Here is an 18,874-nt window from a genome sequence, read left to right as displayed (position 1 = left end):
AACCAAACTTTTCACAACTGTAAAAGGAGGAGATTGAACTAGGTGGTGTAATGTTTTAAGGGCCTTCCCAGCTCTAAGGTCTGACCTAGCTCTTAAATATTCTATATTCTTATAGAATATATTCTTAATATCTATATAATATATTATTATATTTTATTATCTATTATCTATTAAATTATTATTAAGGGTCTTCTCAGCCCTAACAGCATTTTGATTATCTTTTATGAATTTTTTATTCTTTTTTCACAATATTCATAGATTATCTGGGATGTGGATCCTTTTTGCTCCTATCAAACTCAGGGAGAAAGAGATATTTTATGAGTTGTGCCCTTTTAGCTGCTCTCAGTTCATACCACAGGGCTTGGCCCTTCTGGGCAATTGATTAATAAATGTACTCTAATTAACTAGCTGTGGGGAGGGAGGAAATGAGGAGAGAGAGGTGATAGGGATGGGGCATGTTTATTCATCTGTGAAGTACTTCCCTTAGCTGTCCCAGGTCCTCCTGAAAGCTGGGCACTTCTGGGCATAGCGCAGAGAGGGGTCCTTGTTGCTGATACCAACAAGGCATGATGTTCTCCCTGTAATTAGTCCTCTCTTCTCTGAAAACATCTTTCCCCACTGCCCTGAGCTTTCTTGGCATCAGAGCCAGTCATGTTGTACCCAGATTTTCAGGAAACATGGGGGTATCCCTCTCCATCCTTGTTTTCTTCTTCTATCCTACAGCTCCTAGAAACAGCCCTATAAAGCAGTATCACATTAAGTAAATATGTAGTGTGTTTCAATGAGAAGCAAAAACACTGGATTTGGAGTCAGAGGACACAGGTTTGAATTACATCTTTGACATTTTTTTACATGCATGACCTTGGGCAAATCATTTAATATCTCAGTTTATTCATCTGTAAAATGATGGGACTGGACTTGATGACCTCTAAGGTCACTTTCAACTCTAAATCTATGATCTTATATCCTTAGAGTCTCCCATGCACAGACCTCCAGGTTAGACACTGTGAGGACACATGGACCCATGGAGCAGAGTAAGAGGAGAAGTTGTCATTCAGTCATTTGCAGTCACATCTGACTCTTAATGACGCCATTTGAAGTTTCTTGGCAAAGATACTGGAGTGGTTTGCCATTTCCTTCTCTAGCTCATTTTATAGATGAGGAAACTAAGGCAAATAGGGTTAAGTGACTTGCCCAGGACTACACAGCTAGTGTCTGAGTTTACATTTGGCTCTATGCACTGCACCCCCTAGCTGCCCCATGACGGCCTTATCCAAGACAAAGGTATAAATAATTATAATTCAAGGAGAAAGTGATAGGCATCTAAGAATCCTAAAGAGATAGTTTTAGGAGAGCTCAGGTGAGGAGACAGATCATTTATGGTAGATTGGAAAGTTGGTAATGGGAGTCAAAAGATGTTTGTTGTTCGTTCCCTGAAAAAGACCATGACATCAGGTGGTGATGCCATAACAATCAAGTGAATTAGATTTCAATGAGTGGGTGCTGAGCTACATCATCAACCTCACTTTCTACTCTGGAGTCATCTGGGTACAGTGGAATGAATGAATCAGGAATGAATTCGAGATAATTATGATTAACTTCCCAAGGTCACACATTGTCAGGTGTCTGATGATGAATTGGAACTCAGATCCTCCTGACTCTAAGACTTTTGTTCTATCCGCTGTTTCACCTAGCTTTCCCAGAAAATTGAATCTGATGTCAAACATCTTCCATTCTATTCCAAATTGTGTGGCCTTGGTCCCACAAATCCCTCTCCCATTCAGAACCTCAATCTCTTTTGTAATGACAGGAATTTGGACTAGATAACTTTTAGACCCTTTCCAGTTCTGGTCTGATCCCCTCCTGGAAGAGGGGGCTGTCTAAACTCTTCCTTTTAGTCCATGAATAAAATTAGAACTGGAGTTCACCCAGGTTGGTGATCTCTGCTGCCATTTACTTCCTGCTTTCAGTTTCAATCTCTTCCTGTCCTCTTTGGGCTTCAGTTTCCCCAGTTTTTAAAATGTGGCAGTTGAAGAAAATTATTCCAACTACCTTTTTTTTTTTTTTGCTTTGACATTCTAGGTCTTTAGAGTGAATACATCTGCATGAAGCTATATATTTTTCTGTATAATCTGGTGCATGTGTGTGTGTCTGTGATGGTGTTTATGGATATGCATGTATACATTTGAATTTATACAATATACATGGAGTGTGCCTACACATGCATGTCTGAGTCAATGTGCCTGTGAGGTGGATGGAGGCTCCTCTAGGAAAAGAAACTGAGAATCTGGAATGGGTGGGTGTGGGGCCACCCTCTGGGAAATGAGCTGCCTGCATTAGTGCCTGAACCCTCAGGATTTCTATCTCAGCCCAGGCTCCTATTCACTGCCCTTCCCAGCCAGGCCCCAGAGCCTCAACCCACTCAGCTCTTGGACAATGGAAAACAATTTCACTCCAGCAGTGGAGCCCGCAGCCCCAGCAGCTCTGAGAGATGCAGTCGATAAGAGAACCTCAAGGTTAAAACAGCTTTTCTGAGTGGGGCAAGTAGGAGAAGGTGGGGGGAAAAGGTGGGAATGGGAACTGAGCAAAAAGGCTCCTTGGCTTCCCATCCCCCTCCCTGAAGCCTGTTTCCTTCTTTGAATTCCCCACTCCACTTTACACTCCATACTTTCAGAGACCCCTTTCCCCTCACTAATCTTACAGCCTCTCACAGATACTGCACCCACCTCACTAGTTCCTCAACCCTCTCACTGGGCCTTTCATTCTCTCACAGAACCCCCATGGCTCTCGCTGAGTCCCCATCCTCACTGAACCTTCCTTCATCTCTTCGAACCCCTATCTCCTTCACTGTGTCTTTCCTTTTCTCAACCCCCCCCTTCACTGAGCCATCATCCTTTCACAGAGCCCCCATCTTCCCACTGAGTCCCCATCCCCCTCACTAACCCTTTCATCATACCTCAAAATCCCTTCCCTCACTAAATCTGTCCTCCTCTCAGAGAACCCTCTCTCAGTGAACTTTTCATATCCTCACAGAATCCCCACCCCCACAATGAGTCCCCATGTCCGTCATAGACTCTTTCCTTTTCTCACAGAGCTCCTATTCCCCTTACTGAATAGTTCATCCTTTCACAGAACCCCCATCTACCTCCTTGAGTCTCCTTTCTTCTCATTGATCTTTCTTTCTATCTTCTCACTGAGCCCCCCAGTACCATTTACTGAACCCCTCCAACTCCTCATCAAGATTCTAAATCCTTTACTGAGCATGCCTCACTGAAAACCCCAACATCAACCCCTCTCTTGTATCTCTTTAACCTGGCCCTCTTAGCTCAGAATAACTGACTGATGCTTAAAAGTCTCTAATCTGCTCCATCCAGTTGTGTGTGTGTGTGTGTGTGTGTGAGAGAGAGAGAGAGAGAGATGGACAAATCAATTCACCTTTCAGCCTCCTCTATTACTTGAAGGGGTTTGAGGAGACAGTCTCTAAGGTCTCTTTCATCTTAAATTTATGAATCTAGGACTCCAAGACCTGCTCTGTGACCTGGACCCAGAGTTCCAAGGAAAAGGTTCAGGTATGTTATAATAATAATGACCATTGACATTTAAATAACACTTTAAGGTTTACATAGTGCTTTGCATATATTATCTCACTTGATCTTCTTAACAATGCTTTAAGGTAAAGGTTATGATTATCCTCATTTAACAGATAAAGATAAAAAAAGCAAGGTCACCCAGCAAGGAAGGATTTGAATTCAGGGCTTTGTGACTCCAAGTAGCAATCTGGGCACTGGACCACCTAACTGCTTGATTTCCTTCTAAGAATGGACCTAGCTCAACCTTATTCATTTAATAAACATTTTGACTATTCCTTACACTCTATTTATTTTGCCCTATCTTCAATTAGCCTAAGTGAAAGCAATTTTTTAAGACCTGTCTCCATTCTTCCTTCTCTGGAAAGTCTTTCCTCATTACCTTTACTTAGCCCTGTTTCTCTCTCCTCTGCAATCCTTAGAGTCAGTTCCATCTAGATCAGCATTGATAGTTTCCTTTTATTGTTCAGTTGTTTCAGTCATGTGTGAGTCTTCGTGACCTCTTTTGGAATTTTCTTAGCAGAGACACTGGAGTGGTTTGCCATTTCCTTCTCTAGCTCATTTTACAGATGAGGAAAATGAGGCAAAAAAGTGAAGTGTCACATACTAATAAGTTTCTGAAGTCACATTTGAACTCAGATCATCCTGATTCCAGACTTGGCCCTCTATCATCTGTATTACCTAGCTTCCTGGTTAGTCCTTTCTCTCTCAGAAGTGATCTTCTCAAAGCAAGAAGGTCTTGGCTCTGCTTCTCCTCCAGTTTCCCTACAGACAACAGAGACAAAGGCCACATTCAGCATAAGGATTTGTTCAGCACATATTAGTTAATTGATGACTAAGGATGAGGAAAGTAAACCTGAGCTTTTGGGGAATGGAAAGAGAAGCAGGATTGGAAACCTTCAAATATTCACTTTCCTAAAGCCTTGAAAGGCAGAACCAGACTATTTAGGCCATTCCCAAATCTCTTTCCTTAAAGGTATCAGCTTGTCCATTCTTCTAAAATGTGGAGAGGCCAAACTGACTGTCCTTCCTCCTATAAAGGGGGACAGAGAGATGCAGATAAAGGTCTTTGAGATTACACAGGGAGCCCTGGACCAAAGCTGGGGTTAGGCCTTCTGGAATTTTAGGTCTTGGCTCCCAAAGAGGGTAGGAGTTACTAGGCACAGGGTTTAATTGAGGGAGAGATCTTGAGGGCTCTTCATTTATTTCTATTCCATTAACTGCCAAATAGCCCATCCCCTAGGGAAAACAAATAGCTTCATCAGGCCCAGGGCCTTGACTTTTTCTCATCCTCTGGCAGAAGTCCAGTTTCTCCTCCCTGCCAATACTCTATATCCCATGGTCTGGGAACTGAGGAAGAGAGAAAGAGATTCCACCTTATCTTCAGAGTCTTAAGGATCTCTGATCCTAAAGCATGGCTTCCTAACCTCTCTTTCAACTTAACTGGCTTCTGCACTATCTGCCACCCACCATTGCTGTGCGGTCAAGGGGCCATCTAGGAGACCAGTTCCCTAGTAGGGTATGAATTCAGTAACAATGATGCTGGCTCTGGTCCTGGTCACATCAACTCCAGGCCCATCACCCCATTTCTGAAATCGGACCAAATGGCCCCTTGACTCATTTGAATCATTTTTAAGATTCTCTGGGGAAAAGCAGTGATATGCAAATAGCATTATTGTTACCAAAACTGGGACCAATTAGTAGCAATTAGAGTTCTTCACAAAGTGACTTATAATCATTTCATTAGTTAACAGGAAACACAACTGGGAACTTGGGTGCTAGATAAATGATATCTCCTAATCCCCTCTCATTACTCCCTACAAAGGATCAGAGATGTCAACAACTTGTCCAGGGTGATGCAACTGAGAATCTGAGATCCTATGTAGCAAAAAGACCAGGGAGGGGATCACAGAATTGGAGCTAGGAAGGGATTTAAGGATCATCTAATTCAATGCCACCATTTTATAGGGCTGAGGGAGGGCTGAATTTCAAAGAGTAGAAACTACTTGTCTAAGATAAAATTGGTAGTAACAAAGATGGACATTGTGCCCAGGACCTCTGATGTCAAGTTGCTGCGTTAAGTCAACAAATATTTATTAAGTAGTACAGATGTGTTTTGTGTCTAAATCCTTTGATTTAAGTCAAGATCTCTTTAGTATAGGGAAGGGGAAAGCTGGATATTACATTGGATAAAGCACTGAATTTAGAGTCAGGAAGAGTTCAAATACGACCTCGGGCACTTACTAGCTGTGAGATACTGGGAAAGTCATTAACCCTGTTGACCTCAGTTTCCTCATCTGTAAAATGAACTGGAAAAGGAAATGGCAAACCATTCCAGTATCTCTGCATATATACAACAAAACATATGATTAAAAGAACACAGACTAGAGATTGGAGAACCTGAGTTCCAAACCTAGGTGTGGTGCTTATTACTTTTATGAATTTCATGAACTATAAAAGGAGGGAAGTTGAATTAAATGTCCTCTGAGCTTCCTTCTGGTTGATATTTATAACCCAATCCCTTTTCTGACTCCCTCCTAAGATATGTAAGGTATGAGAATAACTGAGAACAGTCTGTTGGGACAATATGATTCTGACTATGAGAGTCCTGGGAAGTCAGAGAAGGAAGAGAGCAGGGAAGACTTCCTGGAAGAGGTCAGGCTGAATTGTGCATGAGATAAGGGTAAGAGGCAGCAAGAAGACTCTAAGGAGATGAGAACAACTGGAGAAGAGGATCATGGAGAGATGCTAGTGCATTGAATGGCAGATTAAGGATTTTAGAGGAGGCAGTAACAATAAGAAATGATGTAAAAGTTTGAGCATAGGAATAGATGAATCTGAAATTTATTTTTTGCTTGGTCTGGGAGGGATGTGTCTAGAAGATGTTATAAGAGAGAAATTGGTAGCAAGAACAATCAGGAGAGGGGTGGCTAGGTGGCACAGTGGATAGAGCACTGGCTTTGGAGTCAGGAGTACCTGAGTTCAAATCCGGCCTCAGATACTTAATAATTACCTAGCCATGTGGCCTTGGGCAAGCCACTTAACCCCACTGCCTTGCAAAAACTAAAAAAAAAAAAAACAATCAGGAGGAAAAACTGGGCACCTCACACACCCTGTTGCCCCCAGTGGAGCCCCTTTGCTCATAAGACCTATTCCTTTGATCACGCCTGGACAGAGAACAACTCCCTTACTTCCATCTTTCCAAGCTGAGCCCTCTGCTTGTGGAAAGGACTGCATCCATAAGAAACCAATGGAAAACAACATGGTATTAACAGCACTGACTCAAGTCAGAAAACCTGGGTTCAAATCTAGCCCTGCCACTTACTACCTTTGTGACCTTGGGTAAGTGATATAACCTCCCATCTATAAACTGAGAAGGTTGGGCTAGATGTTGCATGAGACCCCTTGCAATTATAGATCTCTGATCCCATGGTCCTGCTTCCTTCCACTTTCCCCTCAGCACAAATAGGCAACAGATTTCAATCAGTGTCAGTGGAACAGGTCACTTAATCCTAAATATTCATAGCAAATAAGTTGCAGGTCAATAGGAAAGTCTACAAGAGAGGGAGAACCATCTTTCTAAGTCCTTCAGAGCTTCTCAGAAACAGCTCTTCTCTATACTTCCCTTTCTTCTGCTCCCCCTTCAGTGGGAATCATCCTCATATCCAGACATTCCTAAGCTAAGAAACTTGGACAAACTAAAAGTCGAGGCAATGTAGTCTAAGCCTTTGGATTGTCTTTCTCACATTTCTCGTTCCACTGTGCTAGGTCTTCAGGAGCTGCTACTGTTGTCTGTCAAATCATTTTTCTGTCCTTCTGGGGAGAGGTTTAATAATGTTTGTCCTTCATTTTTGAAGGAGACCATGACATCAGGTTGGTGATGCCAAGACAAGTACATGAATTGGATTTGAGTGACGGGGTGCTGTGCTAGGTCACCAACCTCACTTTCTCCTCTAGAGCCATCTGGGTGCTATGGCCAAATATGAATCAGTACAACTGGAAATGACCCTGGATGACAGACAATTAGGATTATGTGACTTTCCCAAGGTCACACAGCTAGTAAGAGTCGAGTCATAGAGGCTGGATTTGAACTCCTGTGCTTCTGACTCCAAGGCCAGTGCTCTATCCACTGTGCCACCTAGCTGCCCTGGGGAGAAATTTAGAGAAGAGACATAGAGACAGACTGAGACTGAGAGACAGAGACAGAGAGAGAGAGTAGAAGAGAATAGAATAAAAGAGAAGAGGAAGAGAGAGGAACAGATGTGAGGTGAGGGGACAGAAGGGAAGAAAGGAAGGGAAGGAAGAGAAAGGAAGAAAGAAAGAAAAAGAAATGGATGAGGAGAGAAGGAGGAGAATAGAATAGGAGAAGGAAGAAATAAAGCCAATAGCAGCATTGTGCTGTGGATTTTGAACCAAAAACCTGGGTTAAGCCCCCTACTTTCCAGTATGACTTGGAGGCAAGCCCCTTAGCTTTTCAGGACCTCAGTTTCTTCACCTATAAATGATGCTGGAATAGATGATCTCTAAAACCTAACACCTGAAAAAGGAGGAGAAAGGAGATCAAGAGAAGGATATAAGACAAGGTGAGGAAGGAGAAATATGAAAAAGAAAGAAGGGAGGGCTAGAAAGAGACAAGGAAAAGAGGAGGGTAGGAATGGCCATCCCTCCCTGAGGAGTCAAGGTAGAGCTGCAGCACTGACCCAAGAATGGCTGAGACAGAGGGAGGCACAGGCTGTTCAGGACACAGAGGCAGACACATGCAAATGCAAGCTGAGAGGTAATGTGGACTGATGGCTAGGGGAGAGGGAGAGAAAAGGACACAGGAAGGAGAAGGTCCAGCACTCCTCTTTCTCTGATCTAAGGTCTCTCCCGATTCTGAAATTCCATGTTTGACAGCTCCTCCCAACTCTGTCATGCTACATTCTAAGCCCTCTTTCGGTTCTGACCTTCTATGTTCTATGTTCCAAAGTCCCTCCTTCTTCTGACATTTTATATCTTATAAAACTTAGAGCTTCCTTCCAGGTCTGACAAATACACACTCTGAGTCTATGATTCTTTGACTAGAAACTGCTCATACAATGTAATTTAAATGACATTATTCCTCCAACATCACCCCTCTACTCTTCTAGTTAAGTCTGTGTGGTCAGGACTTCAAGGAGATTGATATTTGGGAGTCAACAGACAAGTCAGCTTATTGCAAGCTTTTGATCAGCTTCCTTAAAAAAAATCCTTGCCCAAAGCAGTGTGAGATCCTTAGGGCCCCTTCAAAGTTCAGGAGAAAAACCAGAAAATAATACCCCTCTTGTCTGCCTGGGCTTATAGTTTGCGAAGTACTTTTCCCTTTCATAGTCTCCCTTGAGCTACCCCAAGAGGCAAGCTAGAGCTTCTTAGTCCCATTTGATGGATGGCAATGCTGAAGTCCAAAGATTTGCTCAAGGCCACATGGAGGCAGAGGTTTGGAGAACTCAGACTGGTCCTTAAGTCAGGCCCATTCTATGGGCCCAACTATTTGCTAGACGGAATAGCTCTACCTTTTCTGTCTTCTCTTCCAAGGTTGGAGGGAAGAGTCCTATTACATTATTACATGGAGAGGGCAGCCAGCAAGGATCAGATGCCCCTGTGGGCACAGGGAGGCTGTACTCTCACATCTACCATGGGTTTACTACAGTGACAAGGCTTCCCCTCCATAAGATAAAAGGAACATCATAAACCAGTTAGTCAAGTCAACTCAACATGTATCTAATAAGTTCCTAATAGGAGAGACAAGATGGTTTAGTGACTAGAGAGTGGGTCTCAGACCTAGGAAGATCTGAATTCAAGTCTTATCTTTGACAAGTCATGGCTATATGATCCTGAGAAAGTTGTTTCATCTCTGAGTGCTCTAGGCAACTCACTAAGATTGTAAATAGAAGAAAAGATGCTAACTTGCAGCAGAGGATGGAGTTTTTTCATGTAGGAGTTCCCTATACTCAAGAAATCTCAGGGACAAGGTCTTGGAAATACAAAGAGAAATTTAAAACAGCTGACAACCCACACTTGAACAACATCCCTCAGTGGTCATCCTGCCTTTGCCTGAAGATTTCTAAGAATGGATAAGTAACTTGAAGTTTCAGAAACAATGCCTTCCATTCTGATTCAGCTAGAATCATTAGAAAATGTTCTCTCGGGTCAATAGATCCAAAATGAAATCTTTCTCTTTGCAGGGACTGAAGCTGTTTGTTTTCCCTCTTTCCCCTCTTCTTCTTCTTCTTCTCACCACAATTCCAAGAAAAGAGAAGCAGAGACACAGACACAGAGACTGAGACAAAAATAGACACACGGAGAGACAGAAGAGCTGTCTAGGGAATCCATTCCTAGAGGACTGAATATTTAGAGTCCAAGTTATAAGGATAGAAAAAGAACCTGCATAAAGAGGGATTGTCTCCAGAGGATGGGGAGGCAGGGGGCTGTGCAGGAGTTTGCTCTGAGCCAGAGTCTGAAGGACAGCAACATGAACACAAACATATAGTATTGGTATAATGAAGAGTAGTTAGCCCTGTGATATGGAACGAGACCCCCAGACTGGGGGTCCCCAGACCTGGGCTTGAATCCTGGTTTTACCATTACCTCTATGACCTCTCACAGATCACTTCTTCTGTAAACCTTAGTTTCCCCATCTTTCAAGATGGTATCCCAAAGTCATTGTGAAAATCAGATGAGATAGTGATGGTAAAACACTCTGTAACTGAGTGTCAACTTATTATTTTTAATGATTCAGTGAATCACATATTATGGGACTAACCCCCATTGGGGGTGGGGGAAAGGAAGACCCAACAACACCCCCCCCATCAACAAGGAATCAATGAACTAGTTAGAGAAAGAAGAGACACAGAAGAAATAGGCGCATATAACCAGTATGCTTATATCGATTAAACGGAATTGAATTAAACTGATGAGCTTGAGGTGAGGTGACTTAAATCAAAGTGAGTTGCGATGAGATGGGGTGAGGTAAAATAAGCTGTCTTGAGTTGTATAGTGGATAGAACATTGCCCTCAGGGTATGGAAGATCTGAATTTTAATTCTACTAGGACTGTGAGCAAGTCACTTCATCTTCTTGGGCCTCAATTTCTTCATCTGTAAAATGAGAGAGTTGGATTAGATAATATTAGTTCTAAATCTATGATCATATAAATTGAACTGAATTGAATAATAGCAGGGAAAGCCTACAATGGAAAGTAGAACTCAGGTTTTAGTATTGACTCAAACTATCTCTTTGATCTTGGACATAGCCTTCTTTTCTATGGGTTAAAGTTTTCTAGCTCTAAAACAAGGGAATAGAATTTGATTTCTTTCTATTATTCTATTATCCTAGAGGTCTGTGCTCAGGGAGTGGTACAAATAATAAATACTGTAGATGTTCAGAGAAGGATGAGATTAAGATAGGGAGTGGTGGATGGTGAGGCTGGAGAAATCATTTGTGATGGACCTTGAATGGCAGGCTGGGAAGTCTGGATTTCCTCCTGTGGGTTTTAGGGAGATCCACTGAAAGTATATTAACAGGGAGATGAACCTTGCAATGTATGGAGGATAGATTAGAGGAGAGAAAAGGAGCCAAACCTAGATCAGCAGGCCTTGGAAGACTCGCATCAAACTGGTCAAAAATTACCCAGAGTAGCCCAGATCCGATCTGGTGTTTCCTAGGAAAAAAGCCCAGAACTGAACATGCACCTGGATTCAGTTTGTTAATGGGCAGGGGGGAGCAGGTGCTAGGTGAGTGGGAGCTATGGCATTACCTCTAAATACCAGCTGGGTTGTTTGAGCCCTGAGAGTCAGCCAGGACTCAGTGCCAACTGAGCCTCCAGCTCCTGGGGGGCCTTGGGGAAGGGGAAGAAAAGCAATCTCTTTAGTCTTGGATTCTGCTCACCCCAACTCCAGGACTCCTCTATCTCCCCAACTCTACTCTCTCCCACAATTTGAACAAAGCTAACATTTTCTTCTCTCTAAATCCTATGACTCTATGAAGTTCATTTCACTCCACCAAACCTTCCACATCTCTAATCCAAGCCTTTGATTATAGCCTTGAAGGCCTCTTCCCCTCCCCCATCCCCTATCTTCATCATCCATAAGTTCCTTGAGATCAAAATGGCTGCATTATTTGCTTTTGCCTCCCCAGGGCCTAACGCAGAGCTTGATGCATAGTAGAGCCACATAAATGATTGTTACTTGACTGATGGATCAGATGAACTTCCCCTCTTCTCTCTTGTCGCTCCAAATCCAACTCATACTTTAAGGCCTAACTCAATCTCTCTCTCTGGGAAACTTTCCTGATAAGGCAGCAGACATCTAACTCTCCACTTCATGGGTCCACGAGCTTCTCCAACATTAAAGCTGGAAGGGGTTTTAAAGATTCTTTAGCCCAATCTCTGCAGTTAATAGAGGAGAAGGGGAAAGATTTGTTGTCCATGTTCACACAGTATAGATAGTAAACCAGGACTTTTACTCAGGTTTTTGAATTCTACTTCCAGAGCTCCTGCAATCAAACCTCTCTGGCTTTCATCAATTCATTAATTCTATGGGAAAATTAATCCAGGAAATATTTACCTACTATGTGTGAGAAATCTGTCTTCACTATCCCAGCCAAGCTGAGTAGAGAAGAAGTCTCAGAAAAGGCTCATATAGTATAGGATTGAGTGTTTTCTCTGAGTTTTGCTTGTAGGCAAGAACACTCAGTGTTGGGATCTGTTTCCAGGCCAGGGGCAGACAGGAACTCTGGACCCCTCATTTTGAGTATTGGGATGTACCCCTGATGTGGAGGGAGGAGGATATAAAAGGAAGATGGAGGTAGAGATGGGGAAGGTTGCAAAGGACACCCTGGCTTTGGTGGGTTGGAGGTTTTTTCTTTCCCTTTTTAACTAATTTCATTCTTTTTTTTTAAAAAGAAAAGGATAATTAGGTCTCAGAGACTCAAAGGAAGAGCCACAGAAATAGCAATGGCCTTAATATCTCCCCTCCCCCGGGCTGAGGGCCCCTCAACTGAGTTGCTGGATGAGGCTGTGAAAAATTGGGGGGGGGACTTAGAAGAGGTGGATTATGAGGTCCTTTCCCGAGGGAGGTAACAACTGAAACCTAAGCTTCTGCACACTAGATCCTGAGGCCTGGTTGGTGGGTTCATGGAGGTACCCCTAATTTTCTCTCTCTCTGACCAACACTGCCCAGCCTATTTATTCCATAGTCAGTGTTCCTGATTGCCTCTATCTGTGGCTGCCTATTTCTTTTTACCCATATATCTTTGACTGACTGTATCTATCTGTCTTTCTGTCTGCCTGTTTATGTCTGCCTATTCTTACCTACTTGTCTATGACTGCCTTTATCTCTCTCTGTCTCTCTGTCTCTGTCTCTCTGTCTCTCTGTCTCTCTCTCTTTCTCCCTTTCTCCCTCTCTCTCCCTCTCATTCTGTCTGCCTCTCTGCCTATATCTACCTATTTCTTCTTATCTACCTGTCTATGGCTGCCTGTATTCCTTCTTCTGTCAGTCCATCTGTGGTTTCCTGTTTGTACCTGACTCCCTATATGGTTATCTGTCTCCCATCCTCCTCCTCCCTTCCAGTTTTAGATCAGGAAAGATGGTAAAAGAGATGGAGGAAGGTCAAGAGAGAAGAAAGAAGGGAATAAAGAAAACAGAGAGAGACTCCCAGAAAAGAAGAGATTTTTCAATAGAAATATTTATTAAAGTTCCCAGATGTACTGGCTTGAGAGTAAGTGAATAATAGATACACCCTGCTGTTGTTGGTCCTTCATTCTTGAAAAGAACAATGACATCAGGAAGGAGATGTCATGACTTGCAAATGAAATGGATTTAAGTGAGGGAGGGCTGTGCAAAGTCATCAGCCTCACTTTCTTCTCTGGAGCCATCTGGGTTTGGTGACCAGATATAGATCAGGAAGACTGAGATAGAACAGGAAGCAGTGGAGAGTAAATGTATAGCAGCTTAGTACAATAGAAAGAATGTCAGATTTGAAGTCAGAAGACCTGGGTCCAGATTCTGGTGTTAGTAACAAAAGGCATCCAGGGTCATCTCCAATAGACTTGATTCATATCTGGCCATTGGACCCAGAGTCTCTGGAAGAAAAAGCGAGACTGTTGACATTGCACAGTCCTTTATCACTTAATTCCAATTCACATGTATGTCATGGTCCTGATGTTATGGTCCTCTTTGAGATTGAAGGACAACAGCAACAGTTAGGTGGCATGGTGGATAGAACACTAGTTCTGGAGTCAGAAATACTCATCTTAATGAGTTCAAATCTGACCTTAGATACTTACAAGCTATGTGACCTGTTTGTCTTGGTTTCCTCATCTGTAAAATGAGTTAGAGAAGGAAATGTGAAAAAAAAGAACATCTCCAGGATTTTTGTCTAGAAAACCTAAATGGGGTTATGGAAAGACAGACACAACTGAAATGACTGAACAATAAAATCCCTTCCAGCTCAAGATCTAATGAAATCAGTTCCATTATACCAATGACACCTAATTTACCTATATAATCTTGAGTAAGTCATTTCACTTCCCTAAGATTCAGTTTCCATGTCTCTAAAATGAATGCAATGGACTCGATGACTCAAAGGTCCTTTCCAGTTCTGAACCTATCATTCTATGACCCTCATTCCATTCCTTGCCCTCTGCCCTATTTTCTTACATAAAAGCAATACCTGAATTCTGACAGATCACAAGGGATCCATTTTCCCTGGAAGTTTAATTGCCCATGTTTCTCCTTTAAAGGCTTGAAAATTAATAGAGACTTAGCTTGGGCTGAAGGACACATTTCATTGATCTTTCTTTAGAGGTCATAGGTCCAGTGGACTCTAGGGCAGCCTCTCCCCAGGTAACCATCTTCACCTACTACCACTGTTTCTCTCTCTCTCTCTCTCTCTCTCTCTCTCTCTCTCTCTCTCTCTCTCTCTCTCTCTCTCTCTCTCTCTCCCCTTCTCCATTTCTGCATCTGACTATATTTCTCTATGTCTCTCCTTCTCTGTCCATCTCTGTCTCACTTTCTCTCAGAGAAAGTTACCAATTTACCAATTCTCCTGAACTACTGATCCTATTGACAATATGTCTAGCACACTTAGACCCCATCCAATTCATGTACCAGAAGTTTTTGGGATGACCTACTCCAGGGAATAGAGGAAAATCATAGTACAAATAATAGTAACTGGCAGATATTTAGCACCCTAAGATTTGTGAAGCACTTTATATATTATGTCATTTGAGACTCTCAATAAAGTTGTAAGGTGGGCACTACAAGTATTATGAGCATCATTTTATAGATAAGGAACCTGAGCCTTAGAGAAATAAAGTAACTTGCCCACATCTTACAACTAAGCAAGTATCAAAGGCAGATCATCTTAACTCCCTCCCAATGCTGCTCCATCCAATATAGCACACTTCAGACATGAGTGTTTGTTTCTCTGTTCCCTGCCCATTGCACTATTGAAAAGCACAGATAGAACAGTCCTTGATTCACACCAGTCACCCTCCTAAGAGATGGGGAGGGAGGATTCCTGGAACCCCCAGGCAGAAGTCTTCCCTGCTTCCTCAACTTCTGGGAAGGAAGAATTGATCCTGAGCCAAGGACCTCATCATCCCTGACATCGCCATCACCATCATCATTATCATCATCATCACTGCCATCATCATCATTGTCATCAGCCTTGCTGCTGCCTCTCCTCTGAATTCCCACAGCATTTACCGCCTGTACCATTCTCGGAGCACTTAACTCATGCAGCCTGCCTGGTATATCTCTTACTGTCTTAGGTTGGTGAGCCTTGTCTTCTGAAATAGACTGAATTTCTTCTCTCATCTCTTCCCCATTCCCACCTTGGCCCAGAGCCTTCCCAAAGAGAACATCTTTCCTACCCTGGGGAGGTAGGGGAGAACTAGTCTGGTAAAAGGTGTACATATACATTTGTGTTTAACATATTTACATATTAATCATTTTGTGTAAGATGAATTAGGACTAAGGGGAAAGAGAGTCATGAGATAAGAAAGAAAAGCAGAAGTTTTTTAAAAATGAACGTACTATATATTCAGATTCCATTGTTTGTTTTTTTCCTTTGAATGTGGATGACATTGTCCATAGCAGGTCTCCCAGAGTTGTCCTTGATCTCTGAGCTACTGAGAGGATCTATATCATAGTTGATCAGCTTATATTGTAGTTGTTAGTGTACAATAGTCTCTTGATTCTGCTCCTGAATAAGCATCAGTTCCTGTAATTCATTCCAGACTTCTTTAAAATCCAACCACTCATCATTTTTTATAGAACAATAGTATTCCATAACATTCATATACCGTAACATGTTCAGTCATTCCCCATTTGGTGGACATCCCCTCAATTTCCAATTCTTTGCCACTACAGAAAGAGTTCCTTTAAATATTCTTGAGCATGTGAAACTTTTGCCATTTTTTATGATTTATTTTGGATATAGGCCTAGTATTAATATTGCTGGGTCAAAGGGTATGATCAGCTTTATTGATCTTTGGGCATAGTTCCAGATTGCTCACCAGAATAGCTGGATCAGTTCACAAGTCCACCAACAGTGCATTAATGTTCCAATTTTCCCACCCTGTCTCCAACATTGATCATTTTCCTTTTTTGTTGCCTTAGCCAATCTGATAGGTGTGAGGTGGTACCTCACAGTTGTTTTAATTTGCATTTCTCTAATCAATAATGATTTGGAGCATTTTTTCCATTTAACTATTTATAGTTTTAATTTCTTCATATGAAAACTGTCTGTTCATAACCTTTGACCATTTATTTATCAACTGGGGAAAGACTTATAATCTTATAAATTTGATTCAATTTTCTATATATTTTAGAAATGAAACTTTCATCAGAAATACTAGCTGTAAAAATTGTTTCCCAGTTTTTTTGTTTTCCTTCTGATCTTGGCCTCATTGGTTTAAATCTTTTTAATTTAATATAGTCAAAATTGGGGCAGCTAGGTGGCACAGTGGATAGACTACTAGCCTTGGAGTCAGGAATACCTGGGTTCAAATCTGGCCTCAGACACTTAATAATAATTACCTAGCTATGTGGCCTTGGGCAAGCCACTTAACCCCATTTGCCTTGCAAAAACCTAAAAAACAATTTAATATAGTCAAAATCATCCATTTTGCAATTTATAATGTTCTTTATTTCTTTATGGTCATAAATTTCTCCCCTTTGCATAAATCTGACAAATGGAGTATTTTCTGATCTCTTAAATGGTCTATGGTATCACTCTTTTTAAGAGTAGCTTTCCATTCTAAGTGAAGGGAGCAGAGTCTCCATTCACATGGAAAGACTGCATCAACTGAACTAGTTGATGGGAATTAGGGTATATACCTACATCAAATCCCCATTACACTTTCCATATGTATTCAAAATGCATCCATGCCTGTTTAGCAAGGACTCATATTCTCTCCTGGAGAAGAAAATGACAAAACATTTCAATATCTTTACCAAGAAAACCCAAAATGGGGGTCACAAAGAGACAGACACAACTGAATTGGCTGAAGAATAACAACAAATGCTCTACATCCTTCAAGACTCAACTTCAGCCTACCTCCTCTCAGAAACCTCTAGTCCCTATGCATCTCCCTTCAAATGAGTTGTATAGGCATTACATTTTCCATTGTTACTATATATCCTCTTTTTTCTAATTGAGCACTTCCCCCCATTCCCCCCGCCTGCCCCCACTGCTTCCCTGAGAGCAGACCCTGAGTCTACTCTTCCTCTGTCATCCCCTACCTCCCACCCTGAAAATGTGATTTCCCCTTAGTCAGGACCCAATTTTACTCTTCCTTTGTTTTTCTGATTTGTGAGGTCCTGGAGAGCAAGGCCCAACTCTACTACTCCTTTCTTCAGGTAGTAACCTCCCTTCTGGCAAAGCTCTGCTTCTTCTCTGTCTCTGTCTCTGTCTCTGTCTCTGTCTCTGTCTCTCTCTCTGTCTCTCTCTCTGTCTGTCTGTCTGTCTGTCTGTTTGTCTGTCTGTCTGTCTGTCTGTCTGTCTCTCTCTCTCTCTCTCCCCAAGCTTTAGGCAACACAAAGCTGGGTCCATAGTGGTCACTTAATACATGCTTATTGACAACTCAAATGAAGACTAAAAGCTCCCTTTCCCTTCCAATCAAAATTCATTCAAGCAAACATTTAATCCCCCATTCATGGAAATACCAACAATTAACTATCCTGGCCAATTAGCATGTAAGTACCTGCTGGCCTAGTGAGATTGGAACCTACTTTTCCTTCACAGTCAATGGGAAGCCCCAGGACTTGCAATTATTAGTTTCAAAATCTGGAGGTTCCCTTGGCCCTGACTGCAGAGCAAGGACCTAATTTTGACCAGATTATTCACCTTTAGGGAGCCCAGGCTAACAGGTTTCTAGTTGAGGTAGACTGCATATGAGCATATTTGTGTTTCAGGGGTTCTTGGGCACCTAGGACAGCAACTCCTACAAAGAACCAAATGACAGCTCCTCCAGAACTACCAATCTGTCCTCCAATACCTCTCATCCTGAGCATTGTTGAGAAGGCAGAGGCTACCTCATAGCCCAGGGTAGTATCACTGCTCACTCTCACTCTCTCTCTCTCTCTCTCTCTCTCTCTCTCTCTCTCTCTCTCTCTCTCTCTCTCTCTCCCTCTCCCTCTCTTGCAAGGTTGTCCTAGCTCCCTTTAGTGACCCTTTGCACCTGTCCCACCAAATAGGACTTTTCCTTAGAAGCAATGGATCAAAGTCATACTACACTTGAAAAGGAAGGAAGAAAAAAGGTATTTCTTTCTTATTCAGCTCCTGTAGTTTGGATTTTGACAAGTTTAGTGCTGGAAGGCATCAATTTCACTGGCCTTAAGATGATTCTATCACTGCAGGGAAGATGACACAGCCTCCAGTTTGGGGAATCAATGAAGGAAAACCAAGAATAAATATGGTTCATCAACTGCCTTTACTATCCAGTGTCTAATCAGGGGAAAACCACTAGAAGGTTTCCTAAGGATCATAGAATTTGAATATAGAAGGGAAACGAGAGTCTACCTATTATTATATAGAAAAGGAAGTGAGTTTCAGAGAAGGAAGAGATTCACCCAAGGTTATGCTGGAGAGGGTAACTAACTTCCCTCAGACCCAACTGTGAATTGGCTATTTTATTGCCATGCCACACTCTCTTCTATTTTTCTATTAATATTTTCTATTAATATTCTAGGAATATTAATCCATCCATTGATCTATGACTCCATTTATGACTTCTTAGTCCCAAATGGCAACCATTCCTCTATT

At 42.1% G+C, this 18,874-nt stretch overlaps 1 long non-coding RNA gene across 2 annotated transcripts in view; it reads left to right on the top strand.

Annotated features, from left to right (window-relative positions):
- LOC141494927 (uncharacterized) overlaps window positions 1–18,874 on the top strand; it is a 45,288-nt gene that overhangs the window by 16,770 nt on the left and 9,644 nt on the right. The window contains exons 4-5 of one of the 2 annotated variants that reach the window (XR_012470584.1): window positions 3,516–3,569; window positions 3,704–3,781. This is a non-coding gene — a long non-coding RNA (uncharacterized LOC141494927). Of the gene's footprint in view, window positions 1–3,515; window positions 3,570–3,703; window positions 3,782–18,874 lie in introns of those variants that run through there. The other variant, XR_012470583.1, reaches the window with a different exon arrangement.

Source organism: Macrotis lagotis, chromosome 8, assembly GCF_037893015.1.
Source record: "Macrotis lagotis isolate mMagLag1 chromosome 8, bilby.v1.9.chrom.fasta, whole genome shotgun sequence".
Lineage (NCBI taxonomy): Eukaryota > Metazoa > Chordata > Mammalia > Peramelemorphia > Peramelidae > Macrotis > Macrotis lagotis.
Note: the sequence above shows the minus strand (reverse complement) of the source record. Positions and strands in the feature narration are given on the sequence as shown.